We start from the raw sequence: 16,368 nt of genomic DNA, 5'->3' as shown, positions 1-16,368 counted from the left end.
ACATGATGGACATTTTTCCTCTGCTTTTAACCCAACCACTCCGATATACACACACACATCACGTTTGGATCACTGGATCAGAAGGCAGCCTCAGTGCACCCACCCACTGCGGAGCCAGGCCCAGCCAATCAGAATACATTTTCCCCACAAAAGGGTGTTATTACAGACAGAAAATACACCCCTCTCCCCCCAGACAATCACGCAGATGAAGTAGCCGGATGTGGAGGTCAGGTCTGGCGTGGTCACACGTGGTCTGCAGTTGTGAGGTCGGTTGGATGTACTGCCAAGTTCTCTAAAATGACGTTGGAGGCATCTTATAGTGGAGAAATTAACATTAAATTCTCTGGCAACAGCTCTGGTGGACATTCCTGCAGTCAGCATGCCAATTGCACACTCCGACAAAACTTGAGACATCTGTGGCATTGTCTTCTGTGACAAAACTGCACGTTTAAGAGTGGCCAATTATTGTCCCCAGCACAAGTTGCACCTCTGTAATGATCATGCTGTTTACTTCTTGATATGCCACACCTGTCAAGTGGATGGATTATCAAAGCAAAGGAGAAATGCTCACTAACAGGGATGTAAACAAATCCTGTATCTGTCGCTGCTAACCTTGTGCGACAGCAAGCCTTTTCCTTTTGGACAAAAATTATAAGAATATGGAGAGTTATGAAGTTATGAAAACTGGGTGTTTTGCAAATGTTGAACTTGTAATATGGCTACTAATACTGGAAAAGCTAAATTAAAGTCCAAGTATACAAATTTGACAATATTCTTGCAGAAAAAATGTAATTTGAATGTAAATGTCTCCTTCAAGATTTGCCCAAATGTACCCGGGTGACTTCACACTAAATGTCATGTAGTTTGCTCATACTTCAAGTTATCCGTCTGAAACTCTGCACATACACTGCTGCCATCTTGTGGACACCATCAGAATTACAACCAGAGTGATGGCTAGATTTGGGGCCTTTCTGTTGCCTTTCAAAGATGGTGGTAGAACAAAATTAAAACGGTTGGTTTATTCTTTGTATTTTCTTCTACCAGATCTATTGTGTTATATTCTCCTACATTCAATTCACATTTCCACAAATTTCAGTGTTTCCTTTCAAATGGTACCAAGAATATGCGTATCCTTGCTTCAGGGCCTGAGATACTGACAGTTAGAAAAAAGGGGGCTATCCCTAAGATGTCATAACGCACATTTTTTGGCATTTTGTAACAGATGTCTATTTCCACTCATTAAATAGCGGGAGTATACAGTACATGCAGTTTGGATGCTGGAATTATTTGGGAGTGGACAAACATGCACTTTTTGAAGTGATTTGTTTGAAAATAGCATGACTGATTATGTTCATGCCAAATGTAAAGGTAATACATTTCTACCGTTTAAATGACAACTTTATTAAGAGGCCCATAAAAAAAGAATGTGCGTGCACTCAATAGAGACCCCCAAATCTTATGGTGTAATTAGCACTTCCTCTTTCCTTCAATTCACCATATGGTTCAATTGACATGCTTCCACTCCTGGTACGTGGTGCATAATAAGAATTTACACTGTGACGCCAGAGATGACATCTTTTTCTGAAAATTCCCTGAGACACAATACACTTTCCTTTTGTTCTCCTGACGTACAATAAATCAACACCATACCACTCCTGGTCACTGATTGACTCCACCTTCCCAATTGAGCACACCTCATCAATCTATTTGACGGATGGGTTACTGCAGCAGACGGCCACACTCCTATCAGCAAAAAACAAGGAGAAGCGTCTCCAGTGGGCAAGCAATCACCAACACTGGATTGCTGAGGAGTGGAAAAAACAATCAACAGGTCTGATAAATTGCCAGTTCAAATCAAATGTTATTTGTCACATGCCCGAATAACAGTGAAATGCTTACTTACAAGCCCTTAACCAACAATGCAGTTTTAAGAAAATACCGAAAAGAGATTAAAAAAAAAGAAAAAGTAAAAGACAAGAAAAACAAATAATTAAAGAGCAGCAATAAAAAACAATAGCGGGGCTACAAACAGGGGGTACCGGTTCAGTGTCAATGTGCAGGGGCACCAGTGTCGAGGTAGTTGAGGTAATTATGTACATGCAGATAAGGTTATTAAAGTAGCTATGCATAGAAGATAACAGAGAGTAGCAGCGGCATTGGGGTGGTGCGGGGTGTAAATAGTCTGGGTAACCATTTGATTAGCTGTTCGGGAATCTTATGGCTTGGGGGTAGAAGCTGTTAGAAGCCTCTTGGACCTAGACTTGGCGCTCCATTATCTCTTGCCATGTGGTAGCAGAGAGAACAGTCTATGACTAGGGTGCCTGGAGTCTTTGACAATTGTTAGGGCCTTCCTCTGACACCGCCTGGTATAGAGGTCCTGGATGGCAGGAAGCTTGGCCCCGGTGATGTACTGGCTGGTAGCACTACCCTGTGTAGTGCCTTGCAGTCGGAAGCCGAGCATTTGCCATACCAGGCAGTGATGCAACCCATCAGGATGCTCTCGATGGTGCAGCTGTAAAACCTTTTGAGGATCTGAGGACCCATGCCAAATCTTTTCAGTCTCCTGAGGGGGAATAGGTTTTATCGTGCCCTCTTCACGACTGTCATGGTGTGCTTGGACCATAATAGTTTGTTGGTGATGTGGATGCCAAGGAACTTGAAGCTCCCAACCTGCTCCACTACAGCCCCGTCGATGAGAATGGGGGCGTGCTCGGTCCTCCTTTTCCTGTAGTCGACAATCATCTCCTTAGTCTTGATCAAGTTGAGGGGGAGGTTGTTGTCCTTGCACCACCAGGTCAGGTCTCTGACCTCCTCCATATAGGCTGTCTCATCGTTGTTGGTTGATCAGCCCTACCACTGTTGTGTCATCAGCAAACTTGATGATGGTGTTGGAGTTGTGCCTGGCCACAAAGTCATGAGTGAACAGGGAGTGCAGGAGGAGACTGAGCACGCACCCCTGAGGGGCCCCCGTGTTGAGGATCAGTGCGATTTTAATCTTAGTCTTGTATTGACACTTTGCCTGTTTGATGGTTCGTCGGAGGGCATAGTGGGATTTCTTATAAGCTTCTGGGTTAGAGTCCCGCTCCCTAAAAGCTGCAGCTCTATCCTTTAGCTCAGTGCGACTGTTGCCTGTAATCCATGGCATCTGGTTGGGGTATGTATGTACAGTCACTGTGGGGACAACATCATCGATGTACTTATTGATAAAGCCAGTGACTGATGTGGTGTATTCCTCAATGCCATCGGAAGAATCCTGGAACATATTCCAGTCTGTGCTAGCAAAACAGTCCTGTAGTTTAGCATCTGCTTCATCTGACCACTTTTTTATATACCGAGTCACTGGTGCTTCCTGCTTAAATTTTTGCTTGTAAACAGGAATCAGGAGAATAGAGTTATGGTCAGATTTGCCAAATGGAGAGCGAGGGAGAGCTTTGTACGTGTCTCTGTGTGTGGAGTGAAGGTGGTCTAGAATTCTTTCCCCCTCTGGTTGCACATGTAACATGCTGATAGAAATTCGGTAAAACTGATTTAAGTTTCCTTGCATTAAAGTTACCGGTGACTAGGAGCACTGCCTCTGGATGAGCGTTTTCCTGTTTGCTTATGGCGGAATACAGCTCATTGAGTGCGATTTTAGTGCCAACCTCACTGATATGTAGACAGCTACGAAAAATACAGATGGAAACTCTCTTGGTAGATAGTGTGGTCTACAGCTTATCATGAGCTACTCTACCTCAGGTGAGCAAAACTTGGAGACTTCCTTAGATATTGTGCACCAGCTGTTGTTTACATAAATGCATAGGCCCCCGCCCGTGTCTTACCAGAGGCTGCTGTTCTATCCTGCCGATAGAGTGTATAACCCACCAGCTGTATGTTCCTAATGTCGTCGTTCAGCCACGACTCGGTGAAACATAAGATATTACAGTTTTTAATGTCCTGTTGGTAGCATATGCTTTCAGTTCACCCCATTTATTTTCCAGCGATTGAACGTTAGCTAGCAGAACGGAAGGTAAAGGCAGATTAGCCACTTATCGCCTGATCCTCGCAAGGCACCCTGATCTTTTGCCTTGAAATCTCTGTTTCCTTCTCCAGCAAATCACTGGAATCGGGGCCTGGTCAGGTGTCTGCAGTATATCCTTCGTGTCCGACTCATTGAAGAACCCCTCGTCCAAATTGAGGTGAATAATCCAAGTTCTGATGTCCAGAAGCTCTTTTCGTTCATAAGCGACAGTAGCAGCAACAAAATGTACAACACAAGTTACGAACAACGCAAAAAAACAAACCGATAAGACGGCAGCGCTACCCTCCGGCGCCATCATCATGTTGCGTTAGCTGATGGCAGAGTCAAGATTTGGCTTAAGCAGCATGAGTCCAATGCCCCATCCTGCCTAGTGTCAACGATGCAGGCTGGTGGTGTAATGGTGTGGGAAATGTTTCCCTGGCACACATTAGGTCCCTTGATACCAATTGAGCAACGTTTCCATGCCCCTAAGATTTCAGGCTGTTCTGGAGGGGAAGGGGAGTCTGACCTGGTACTAGATGAGTGTACCTAAAAAACTGGCCACTGAGTGTATATCTAGTCATATCCCATGCCTGGGATACTATAGGCTACAGCAAAAGCAGAAAGCTTACTCTTAATTTTCAGAATGTATATGATACAGCAGCCTATCTTCAGGTGGTATTACTCTGGAGACCCCTCCCTCGTTGACGCCCATTCCCAGCACAACTCCCTCCCACCAAACTGTAGGCTACCTCCCATAATACGATACAATGAAATGATAAAATAGAGGTCGCTCGCTCACACCTATTAACACGAAAAAGACCAAGCTGTTGGCTGGTGACGTGACACAGAGCTCTCAAATACGCAATATTCTGGAGAAAAAAGAAAGGAAATTTGGATGATCTGCTAGTTGACACCTGAACGGAGTAAGATTTACATTGAAGGAGCTAACCAGGGGTGCCGTTTGGAAAGCAGTCACATTGGCATTCGTGGAAAGGGAATTAGTATGGGTCTGAGTGCAGTACTGTATTTGTAAGCAGACGGAACGCACGCCTTCCTCATTAGAAACGGTTGTATCGGGAGCTGGACTACAGGAGTGGATTCAAGCAACAGTGGAGGTAAACCCGTTTGATAACGTTACTCACACTTTACATACGAGGGCATAGATTATATAGTCAATGGCAAGCACCACATCTACCTAACTGTCCCTGTGCAAGGCTATTGACATCAAGTCGAATGTCAAATCGCTCTTGCAAGCTGCTGTCTCGCTGCATAGCGTTGAATGGCACATCTATCGTGGCCGTTCAATTCCAACACACAGACGCTTGAACGGGTAGTAACGTTATTACGTCGAGAAAATAACGTGACAACATTCAGGTTATCTTTAGGTTTGCTTTGTGTGGTCGAAGACTACTAGCTCAGTCACCCGAACAGGCTCGAAGAAGCATCATTTTCACCCCTTTGCCTTTGATAATGTCATGGATGCGGTTTTAAAACAGACACGTAACACATTTTCCCCAAACTGTTAGGTACTAGGTCGGTTAGATTTGTTGACCCCACCTATCAAACGTGTAACGTTATAATAAGACATTGTCACATTCTCAATGGACAAGCAACAGTGAACGTGACGCATTTGGTTGAGTTACTTTGTATCTGACTAGTAGCGTTCCATGTCGCGGGGAGTGGGGGTGTAATTACTCTTTGACTTGTATTGTTACACATGTAGCCACTGCGTTATTTGCCACTGGTCAACAGGGCTTATTCAGTGAGGTTTGCGTTTAGTGTATGGCGATGCTTGCAGGATGGGCGTCATAAGCGTTTTGATGAGGGGGAAACGGCACTTTCCAGAGCAACAATGTATTCATCTATAGTAACTATATTATAGCATCATGCCATTTTATTGTAAGGAACCATGTCCATACTCTACAAAGCACATGAGTTAGTTTAACATTTAAAAAAAATATATTAACCTGAACCCCCAAGGAGCCTTAAAGGGGAAACCCATCAAGCTATTCAGCAAAGAGCACAATAGGTGACTGCAGATGGAGATCTCCAAACTTTGCCTACCTCTATAGGGAATATGGTACCTTAGTCCTAGTTCGTATTCCGCTCTACACTGTGTCAATGTCTCATAGTGAGGGAAGACATGGGCATAGAGACCCACATTCCTCAAAAACTCTTAATTTGCCGACATTGAGCAACAGTCTTCTCAAAGCCCATGTCACGAGTCGCTATGGGCCTTGGTCAATCCTCATGAAATACCACAGTGATGTTATTCTCAGCAGGGAAGACAGGCTGAAGTTGTTACGGCGTGGAGAGGTGACATCTCAACAAAGGTTGCATGCAACTGTATGTGCACTAGGAAAAATGATCTTGGTTGGTCGAGAGTAGTCTGTTCTTTCGACCTATTAGTCAACATTTTTTAACACACATTTTTCCCGAAATAGATACACCCTATGTGTTAATAAAATCAACCAGATGTAGGCTACTGAGCTTGTCTGATGCTTTTAGCACACTGTGATTAAATAATTAAGGCAACACCAATGACTCGAGGGAGCCAGAGATCAAGATCGCCTAACAAGAATTAAACAACCTGTTCCCATTCCCCCACTTCCCCCTCCTCCAGCAGCTGCTGGCCTTGGCAGATTCTGCCATTTAAGCTCCTGAAGTTGTCGGTAATAGGCTACACCAGGGGTCGGCAACCTTTTCCATTTGAAGAGCCAATTTATCTTAACATTTATACTGATCTGCATGCCAGTTATGATTGTCATATGCACATTTTCGTGAAACAGTTTTTTATAATACTCTTCTCAAAATTCCAAAAGTGACTCCTATTGCCATTAGCAACTATGTAAAAATAGCCTACATAAAGCCAACAAATAAAAAACATTGAAGCCTGCAGGTAGAAAATATCCTGATAATAAATATCCGATAAATCACATTGGCTATGCATGGCCTGTCTGCAAGGAACTTGAAACATTGTATCAACTATAAACTTGGTCCTGCCTGAAGCTTACACTTGCAAAATTGTATAAAATATTCTGCGCCCTCAGTTTCCAGCGCCATTGATCTCCGGACAGACACAGCTGTAGGCTATTTGAGCAAGGGAAAACAAGTAGTCAGGTAGGCCTATTTTTTAAAATAAGTAGTCAGGCTTATTTTATGATGTTTCCACCAGATCAGACTATTGCATTTATTTTCCCTTTCACACCAAGTGGTTATTGAAAGAGCTGGAAAGATTTTTCAAATAGGCTACGTTGAGGAACTATTGTCATCCTCAATGGATGTAAAAACATACTTTGTTTACTTTCTGTTTGAGGTGAAGAAAAAATTACTTTGAGAAGCTCCACAGTGGTGGTGTGTTAAGACAATCAGAAATACTATCAGATCCAAAAATGGGCACATTTACAGGCCTACATTTGGATGCAGGCCAGGTAGCCTAGGCCTACTTCTATGCATAGAAGGCCTGTTTTCACCAGACAGGACTGGCAAAAAATGCTCTTCACTGACGAGTCGTGGTTTTGTCTCACCAGGGGTGATGGTCAGATTCGCATTTATCGTCAAAGGAATGAGCTTTACACCGAGGCCTATACTCTGGAGTGGGATTGAGGTGGAGGGTCCGTCATGGTCTGGGGCGGTGTGTCACAGTATAATCGGACTGAGCTTGTTGTCATTGCAGGCAATCTCAACACTGTGCGCTACAGGGAAGACATCCTCCTCCATATTGTGGTACCTGTCCTGCAGGCTTATCCTGACATGACCCTCCAGCATGACATTGCCACTAGCCATACTGCTCGTTCTGTGCGTGATTTCCTGCAAGACAGGAATGTCAGTGTTCTGCCATGGCCAGCGAAGAGCTCTGATCTCAATCCCATTGAGCACGTCTGGGACCTGTTGGATCGGAGGGTGAGGGCAAGGGCTAGGGCCATTCCCCCCCCCCAGAAATGTACGGGAACTTGCAGGTGCCTTGGTGGAAGAGTGGGGTAACATCTCACAGCAAGAACGGGCAAATCTAGTGCAGTCCATGAGGAGGAGATGCACTGCAGTACTTAATGCAGCTGGTGGCCACACCAGATACTGACTGTTACTTTTGATTTTGATCCCCCCTTTGTTCATGGACACATTATTCCATTTCTGTTAGTAACATGTCTGTGGAACTTGTTCAGTTTGTGTCTCAGTTGTTGAATCTTGTTATATTTACACATGTTGAGTTTGCTGAAAATATACACAGTTGACAGTGAGAGAACAATTCTTTATTTGCTGAGTTTATATTAGGCCCTATATGTACAATTAAATAAATGCCACAATTGTATAACATTGAAGTCCAAGAGATGGCAGCAGTGTGTGTGCAACGTTTCAGACTGATCGAGTGAAGCATTGCAATACTGCACAATATCGTCTATCAAGTCTACTCTTGTGCCGAACTGGTCAAGTCGGAGGTTTACATACACTTAGGTTGGAGTCATTAAAACTTGTTTTTCAAACACTCCACAAGTTAATTGTTAACAAACTATAGTTTTGGCAAGTCTGTTAGGACATCTACTTTGTGCATGACACAAGCAATTTTTCGAACAATTGTTTACAGACAGATTATTCCACCAAGGCACTGTATCACAATTCTAGTGGGTCAGAAGTTTACATACACTAAGTTGACTGTGCCTTTAAACAGCTTGAAAATTCCAGAAAATGATGTCATGGCTTTAGAAGCTTCTGGTAGACTAATTGACATCATTTGAGTCAATTGGAGGTGTACCTGTGAATGTATTTCAAGGCCTACCTTCAAACTCGGTGCTTCTTTGCTTGACATCATGGGGAATTCAAAAGAAATGAGCCAAGACTTCAGAAAAAAAATTGTGGACCACAAGTCTGGTACATCCTTGGGAGCAATTTCTAAACGCCTGAAGGTACCACATTCTTCTGTACAAACAATAGTACGCAAGTATAAACACCATGGGACCACGTATCCATCATACCGCTCAGGAAGGAGACACGTTGTCTCCTACAGATGAATGTAGTTTTGTGCAGAAAGTGCAAATCAATTCCAGAACAACTGCAAAGGACCTTGTGAAGATGATGGAGGAAACGGGTAAAAAAAGTATCTATATCCTCAGTAAAACGAGTCCTATATCAACATAACGTGAAAGGCCACTCAGCAAGGAAGAAGCAACTGCTCAAAAACCGCCATAAAAAAGCCAGACTACGCTTTGCAAATGCACATGGGGACAAAGATGGTACTTTTTGGAGAAATGTCCTCTGATCTGATTAAACAAAAATATAACTGTTTGGCCATAATGGCCATCGTTATGTTTGGAGGATAAAGGGGGAGGCATGCAAGCCGAAGAACACCATCCCAACCGTGAAGCACAGGGTGGCATCATCATGTTGTGGGAGTGCTTTGCTGCAGGAGGGACTGGTGCGCTTCCCAAAATAGATGGCATCATGAGGGAGGAAAATTGTGGATATATTGAAACAACATCTCAAGACATAAGTCAGGAAGTTAAAGCTTGGTCGCAAATGGGTCTTCCAAATGGACAATGACCCCAAGCATACTTCCAAAGTTGTGGCAAATGGCTTAAGGACAACAAAGTCAAGGTATTGGAGTGGCCATCACAAAGCCCTGACCTCTAACCTATTGAACATTTTTGGGCAGAACTTATGCAAGGAAGGAGACCTACAAACCTGACTCAGTTACACCATGTCTGTCAGGAGGAATGTGTGTGTGTGTGTGACAGTACCAGTCAAAGTTTGGACAAACCAAAGGCTTTTTCTTTATTTGTGCTATTTCCTTCATTGTAGAATAATAGTGAAGACAAACCTATGGAATCATGTAGTAACCCAATTTTTTTTAAACAAATCAAAATGTATTTTATATTGGAAATCGTCTAAGTAGCCACTTTGCCTTGATGACAGCTTTGCACACTCTTGGCATTCTCTCAACCAGCTTCATGAGGAATGCTTTTCCAATAGTCTTGAAGGAGTTCCCACATATGCTGAGCCCTTGTTGGCTGCTTTTCCTTCACTCTGCGGTCCAACTCATCTCAAACCATCTCAATTGGGTTGAGGTCGGAAGATTGTGGAGGCCAGGTCATCTGATGCAGCACTCCACCACTCTCCTTCTTGGTCAAATAACCCTTACACAGCCTGGAGGTGTGTTGGGATCATTGTCCTGTTGGATAACAAATGATAATCCCACTAAGCGCAAACCAGATGGGATGGCGTATCGCTGCAGAATGCAGTGGTAGTCATGCTGGTTAAGTGTGCCTTGACTTCTAAATAAATCACAAACGATGTCACCAGCAAAGCACCATCACACCACCTCCTCCTCCATGCTTCCCAGTGGGAACCACACATGCAGAGATAATCTGTTCACATACTCTGCATCTCACAAAGACACTGGTTTGAACCAGAAATTGCAAAGGACAGATTTCCACCAGTCTAATGTCCATTGCTCGTGTTTCTTGGCTCAAGCAAGTCTCTTCTTATTGGTTTCCTTTAGTGGTTTCTTTGCAGCAATTTGACCATTTAGTCCTGATCCACGCAGTCTCCTCTGAACAGTGAGATGTGTCTGTTACTTTAACACTGATGCATTTTTTTGGGCTGCAATTTCTGAGGCTGGTAACTCTCTTGAACTTATCCTCTGCAGCAGAGGTAACCCTGGGTCTTCCTTTCCTGTGGTGGTCCTCATGAGAGTCAGTTTCATCATAGCGGTTGATGGGTTTTTGAGACTGCACTTGAAGAAACTTTCAAAGTTCTTGAAATTTAATTTTCCGGATTGACTTTCCTTCATGGCTTAAAGTAATTGACTGTTATTACTCTTTGCTTATTTGAGCTGTTCTTGACATAATATGGACTTGGTCTTTTACCAAATAGGTCCAATCTGTATACCAATTCTACCTTGTCAGAACACAACTGATTGGCTCATGCATTCAGGAAAGAAATTCCACAAAATAACTTTTAACAAGGCACACCTGTTAATTGAAATGCATTCCAGGTGACTACCACATGAAGCTGGTTGACAGAATGCCAAGAGTGTGCAAATCTGTCAAGGCAAAGGCTGGCTACTTTGAAGATTTTTCAATATAAAGTATATTGTGATTTGTTTAACACTTGTTTTGGTTACTACATGATTCCATGTGTTATTTCATAGTTTTGGTGTCTTCACTATTATTCTACAATGTAGAAAATAGTTTAAAAAAAACTTGAATGAGTAGTGGTGTCAACTTTTGACTGGTACTGTATATATTTGCTACTGCTCGGCCCCAAAAATGTTGGTCGACCAACAGTCTATCGACAAACCAGTCGACTAGCTGTGGTCAGTGCACGCTCCCTCAATTTGAGACCTCTGTTGTATTGTGTTGTGTGTCAAAACTGCACATTTTTGTGACCTTCTGTCTCCAGCACAAGGTGCACCTGTGTAATGATCGTGTTGTTTAATCAGCTTCTTGATACGCCACACCTGTCAAGTGGGTGGATTATCTTGGCAAAGGAGAAATGCTCATTAACATATGAACATATTTGTACACAAAATTTGCTTTGTATATGGAACATTTCTAGGATCTTTAATTTTAGCTTATGAAACATGGGACCAACACGTCACATATTGCATTTTTATATTTTCAGTATATTTACAGCTCAGCGTTTGTTTCACAAGCCAACCTAACACTGCTAGCCTGACAGGGATTCAGAATGTTGGAGTTTGCTGTATTTATTTAACATTTTATGCAGGTGATTGCATAAGCGAGCAAATGAAAAGCCTTGGAGAAAATAATTGAAACATAGATTTGACAGTGTACTTAAAAATCTTGGAACAAATGCCTAGTACCACATTGTCGCAACAGCAGTGGCTTACCTCGATGGCAGCCATTTTCCCTCAACACCCCTGGTTTTAAATGCCATGTGTTAATTAGCTCAATGACTATCACCTGTGACAGTGAGCCACTGTTCCAGCTCCGCCAATCGAAACACACAGACAATCGATGCAAAAAGGCTTGTCCTTCACAAATGTTTTTTTTTGGCGTTTGTTTTTGATTTGAAAGCACCACCTAGGATCGGGTTTCCCAAACTCTGCCCTAGCACTACACACCTGATTCAAATAACCAACTCATCACCAAGCTTTGCTTATTTGAATCAGCTGAATAAGCAAGGGAGTTTTTGTGCAGGGCTGAAACACAAATGTGTGCTGTTGGGGGTTACTTGATGACTGGAATTGGGAAACAGACTTAGGACATGTATTTGTTCACTTATCCCTGGTCACACCCATGCATTCCCAGTTTACACCATATTTATAACATTGAGCAGGGAATGTGAACATATTTATGGTTGCTTTACTACGTTCCAGTTGGCACTATATCTTGATGCCCATTGCTTTTGCATTTGGCTCATGCAGTCTTTCCAGTTGCAACATTCAAGGCTTGTTGCATAAAACATTACCAGGATGAGTTCCTCTCATACTATAGGCCTACTCTGTCACCAGAGCTAAATGCATCTTATACGAATGTGTATTTATAGGCCTAACCCAATGGAGGGATATCTCAAATAGAACTGTCGTTGTCTTAACATGGCCAAGGGATGTGAGAATATACTATGGTAAGGGTCATTGACGCGTTCAGCCAGCGACAGGGCAATATAACTCGGAGGTGGCGGCAGTTGTATCCTAGTAACCTTCTGGCCCCTGGGCCACGAGCCACAATTCATGTGACAAGTCACAATAGTTGATGAGAGTGGCGATTTGTCGCATCACGATGCACGTATAGCCTGTGCTTTTGACCATGTAGACATTTTCTGAATTGGCCCAACAATAACTGTATGACATTTCGCTTACAGGTAGAAAAACATAAAGGAATTGAATCAAACAAGCGATTTATTGAATGTACAAAACCTTATTTATTTTTCTGTAATTCATTTTGTCAGAGTTAGCCCACGTTGCAGTCAAAGCAACATTTTTAAAGGACTATTTCAAGAAGAAAAAAACAAATGTTTCCCATCGTTGCTGTCCAAGGATATTAGAGGATTTTCCATTTGTGAGAGCGCTCTTCAAAGGACAGTGTCACTGGCACAGATTGTTAGTGTAATATCAGCATTCCGTTTGATTTCGACATGCCCTGATTCTTATTGGGGCCCTTGTTTCTTGTCTGTCTTCAGTGAATCTCTGCATCTATCTACTTGTATTCATAAGTTAACCTGAGTATTATGGTTGCAAGAAGATCAACCAATTGTTATTTTACAGCGGGTAGGCATAGTGTTAAACAAGAATGTCCCCTCTGCCTATGCTATCATGTGCCAGGCCCGTCTTGCTATGTATGCGCCTGTCTATGGCATCAGGCAGCAGCTGGGGAGGAAGGGAGAGAGAGGGACTGTCTCATATACGCTGCTCAAAAAAATAAAGGGAACACTAACACATCCCAGATCTGAATGAATGAAATATTCTTGTTAAATACTTAATTTCTGTGTGATTTTGTTGTCAGCACATTCAACTATCAATGGAAATCAAATGTATCAACCCATGGAGGTCTGAATTTGGAGTCACACAAAATTAAAGTGGAAAACCACACTACAGGCGGATCCAACTTAGATGTAATGTCCTTAAAACAAGTCAAAATGAGGCTCAGTTGTGTGTGTGGCCTCCACGTGCCTGTTTGACCTCCCTACAACGCCTGGGCATGCTCCTGATGAGGTGGCAGATGATCTCCTCCCAGACCTGGACTAAAGCATCCGCCAACTCCTGGACAGTCTGTGGCGCAACGTGGCGTTGGTGGATGGAGCGAGACATGATGTCCCAGATGTGCTCAATTGGATTCAGGTCTGGGGAACGGGCGGGCCAATCCATAGCATCAATGCCTTCCTCTTGCAGGAACTGCTGACACACTCCAGCCACATGAGGTCTAGCATTGTCTTGCATTAGGAGGAACCCAGGGCCAACCGCACCGGCATATGGTCTCATAAGGGGTCTGAGGATCTCATCTCGGTACCTAATGGCAGTCAGGCTACCTCTGGCGAGCACATGGAGGGCTGTGCGGCCCCCCAAAGAGATGCCACCCCACACCATGACTGACCCACTGCCAAACCGGTCATGCTGGAGGATGTTGCAGGCAGCAGAACGTTCTCCACGGCGTCTCCAGACTGTCACGTCTGTCACATGTGCTCAGTGTGAACCTGCTTTCATCTGTGAAGAGCACATTGCGCCAGTGGCGAATTTGCCAATCTTGGTGTTCTCTGACAAATGCCAAACGTCCTGCACCGTGTTGGGCTGTAAGCACAACCCCCACCTGTGGACGTCGGGCCCTCATACCACCCTCATGGAGTCTGTTTCTGACCGTTTGAGCAGACACATGCACATTTGTGGCCGGCTGGATGTCATTTTGCAGGGCTCTGGCAGTGCTCCTCCTGCACAAAGGCGGAGGTAGCGGTCCTGCTGCTGGGTTGTTGCCCTCCTACAGCCTCCTCCACGTCTCCTGATGTACTGGCCTGTCTCCTGGTAGCGCCTCCATGCTCTGGACACTACGCTGACAGACACAGCAAACCTTCCTGCCACAGCTCGCATTGATGTGCCATCCTGGATGAGCTGCACTACCTGAGCCATTTGTGTGGGTTGTAGACTCTGTGTCATGCTACCGCTAGAGTGAAAGCACCGCCAGCATTCAAAAGTGACCAAAACATCAGCCATGAAGCATAGGAACTGAACTGAGATGTGGTCTGTGGTCACCACCTGCAGAACCACTCCTTTGTTGGCGGTGTCTTGCTAATTGCCTATAATTTCCACCTGTTGTCTATTCCATTTGCACAACAGCATGTGAAATTTATTGTCAGTCAGTGTTGCTTCCTAAGTGGACAGTTTGATATCACAGAAGTGTGATTGACTTGGAGTTACGTTGTGTTGTTTAAGTGTTCCCCTTTTTTGTTGTTGAGCAGTGTATTATCATTACGTAGCCTACCTGAAAGATGCCAAGGGCCTTAACTACATTGAATTGCAGGAAATTAACTTCAAAACAACACATTAAACAAAATCAAGCTGGTTGTGTTTTTCATTATAGGCTCTCAATCAACAATTTGAAAAAGGGGGCAGGCTGGTAAGCCCTGGTATAGGCCTACTACTATAGATGGCTATGCCATGGAGGTCTGTAGATGCCGCATTCTACACTGTGTGTACAAACAATAGGAACATCTTCCTGATATTGAGTCCCCCCTTTTGCCCTCAGACCAGCCTCAGATCGTCGGGGCATGGACTACAAGGTGTCAAGCGTTCCATAGGGATGCTGGCCCATGTTGACTCCAATGCTTCCCACAGTTGTCAAGTTGGCTGGTTATCCTTTAGGTGGTGGACCATTTTTAAAACACACAGAACTGCTGGCACCTACTACTATACCCCGTTCACAGGCACTTCAATCTTTTGTCTTGCACATTCACTCTCTGACTGGCACACGTATACAATCCATGTCTCAAGGCTTAAAAATGATTATTTAACACCCCCCCCCCCCCCCCCTTCATCTACACTGATTTGAAGTGGATTTGACAAGTGACATCAATAACAGGATCACAGCTTTCACCTGGATTCAGGCGTTCCTAATGTGCAGGCGTTCCTAATGTGCTGTACACCCCATGTATATCCAGCCATATAAACTCTTGTTGATGTTTACCCACTCAGGAAGCTTCCTTTGATTCTGTTTAGGCCTCGAGTCGGTGGCTTAGCGTCGCTTGAAGCCAAATCCCAGCTCCTTTGTTTGGACGGCAGTCTCCCCATAACACACAAGAACAATGGCAGGAGGAGACTACGAGGATGTGGAGAAAGTCAATAGGGCTTAATGGCCATTGTGACACACAATCACAGTCTACCATTGACTGTAGTGGGAGCTATCTAAGCTAAAGTAATGCTAACAACAAGAAGTTAGCCTAGCCATTCAATGTGATTGGAAAGACTGCTTTGAGATGCTAACGGTAAACTAATATAGCTTCCTTTTTTCATTGGGTGACTCTTAGGGTCAGCTTATTCACTGAGGAATTGATTTGTAGGTGGTCTATTTGGTCTTTAGTCTGTCAGTTTGGCAGCTAACGCTGATGTTAGCATTTTTGCTCTCACTCCGTAGCTAGCTGATGGGTAGAGTTGTTGGTGGGATTGACAGTTCTCGTCCAGCGCAGCACTTATGTAAGGGAAATGCAATCTTTGGGTTTTGAAGGCAACCAATCATTTTACAATTGTCAGTGTTTTGTGGTGAAGCCTGTACATACGCTGACAGGGTGGTAACATTCTTTAATGCTTGTTTATTTTACGTTAGTGCTGAATCACTGTCTGTAATAAGTACTGTCATTTTTCCTTTTTTATTTGATGTGATTCTTTATCCCAACCCTTCCTGAGACACCTTCTGAGATTGACGTCA

The 16,368-nt window shown here is 43.8% G+C and overlaps 1 protein-coding gene across 1 annotated transcript in view; it reads left to right on the top strand.

Annotated features, from left to right (window-relative positions):
• The first annotated feature begins 4,775 nt into the window (after positions 1-4,775).
• The window catches only part of myo9ab (myosin IXAb), a 232,133-nt gene continuing 220,540 nt past the window's right edge, over positions 4,776-16,368 (top strand). Inside the window, exon 1 of the mRNA XM_031801503.1 lies at positions 4,776-5,115. The gene's annotated coding sequence lies outside the window, so the exon portion shown is untranslated. The remainder of the gene's footprint in view (positions 5,116-16,368) is intronic.

Source organism: Oncorhynchus kisutch, linkage group LG22, assembly GCF_002021735.2.
Source record: "Oncorhynchus kisutch isolate 150728-3 linkage group LG22, Okis_V2, whole genome shotgun sequence".
Taxonomy (NCBI): domain Eukaryota; kingdom Metazoa; phylum Chordata; class Actinopteri; order Salmoniformes; family Salmonidae; genus Oncorhynchus; species Oncorhynchus kisutch.
Note: the sequence above shows the minus strand (reverse complement) of the source record. Positions and strands in the feature narration are given on the sequence as shown.